The sequence below is a fragment of the Dermacentor albipictus genome, chromosome 4 (genome assembly GCF_038994185.2).
Source record: "Dermacentor albipictus isolate Rhodes 1998 colony chromosome 4, USDA_Dalb.pri_finalv2, whole genome shotgun sequence".
Lineage (NCBI taxonomy): Eukaryota > Metazoa > Arthropoda > Arachnida > Ixodida > Ixodidae > Dermacentor > Dermacentor albipictus.
Window position 1 is genome coordinate 23439894 of NC_091824.1, and position 1734 is coordinate 23441627.

Consider the following 1734-nt stretch of genomic DNA (forward strand, 5'->3'; position numbering starts at 1 on the left):
TTCTTCTTTCTTCTTCTTTAGATACCTTCCTCCAAGGAAGTAGTATTGTTCCTTCTTCGGAAAATTTGTTAATTTTCCGATATAACGCCGCTATTTTTTGTCTATTCAGTCATGTTTTCTTATTCAACAGAACGTTAACAGCAAAAATAAGTAAGTGAGTATGTTTAGGGAAGTATTCTGTCCACAGACCCACCCTTGGGAAACTAGGAGTTACCGTGCCTAAAATTTATTTTTCCACTTGGTCATTTTTACCACTAAATTACCTCCTTGTAACCTTCATCGTCCTTTAACGTTAAAATACATGGCGTTTTCCTAATATTTCATGTCTTCCTGAATTATTGCTGGTTTGTTTCGTGAATCGCATTGTTATGCAAACTATTTTTGTGTGTGGTAAGTGACATTTAAAATACTCCGTAGTGATATATTACGCCATAGACAGACTCGCAAAGAAAGGATTTAGAATTTAAGGCTTAGATGCATAAAACTCACAGCCACCAGCACTCACCCGTGTGAGAAAGAGAGACAAAGCGCGTTACTCTACTCGCCTCATTAGCCCAGTGGCTTTGGTGTTGCGCTGCTGAGTTGGAGCTCGCGGACTCAATCCCTGTCGCGGCTACATTCGCATGGGGTCGGAATGCAAGAACGTTGATGTAGCGTCATTTAGGTGCGAGTTAAAGAGTCCCAGGTGGTAAAAATTCTCCCGTAGCCTACCCCCCCCCCCCCCCGTCCTCATAATAATGAGAGCATGGTATCTGGCACGGAAGGTAGGCTAATTTTATTTAATTAATTCAGAGCTATATTATGGCGTTTTACGTGCCTAACCACAATATGATTATGAGACACACCGTAGTGGGGGACTCTGGAATAAATTGGACCACCTGGGGTTCTTCAACATGCACCCAAATCTAAGCCTACGGGTGTTTTAGGATTTCGCCTCCATCGTAATGAGGCCGCAGTGGCCGGGATTCAATTAATTAAGACTTCATTGCTGATCAGCTCTTAACGAGCAAGCGGCCTCAGTATAGGCCGTGATTACAACACTGAAATAAAATATTCTCATTATCCCCTTAATTACCAACTTCAGGGCACATGTATATGCGAAACTGGGGTGGAATTCACTAAGCTGCGCCGTTCGTGTGCAATTTCTTAGCCAAAACGTTCTTACGCTGAGATGAGGGTCCAACCGCAGTCGCAGCGCATTTAATTTACGGCGTCGTATGAGATCGAGGAGAAAGCAAAGCTCAGATTATGCGACAAGAAATGAAATAATTGCTGTCACCTGATGGCACGATCGCAGGTCATGCATATGCACTTGAGGCTATGTTGTTACAGCAAATCACTGCACAGCCATATTAAGTAGTTCCTCCCCCACCCTCTATTCCATTGCCCCCTTCCCTTTAAAGAGGGATAAAGTTTTTCATCATCATCATCATACAGCTTCCTTTTCCGGGCGTCTGCTACACCACCGACAAGCGCAACCGCGTTCACCCGTTCACCGCACCGCCGCTAAAATAATTTGAGTGCGATTATTACGTATTCTTCTCACAAGTCTGCGAGAGAAAGGACTGAGGGTCACATGGCGACCTATCTGGCGCAGAAAGAGACGCAAAGTCGGAGAAATTGCCAGCCAGGTGTGCCAGGCTAATTGCACCTTTGTACATCACCACCAGGGATACTAACGTTGTTACAAAGCGACCAAATGTCTTTGTTTCGATACTAATTACCGAAATAAAA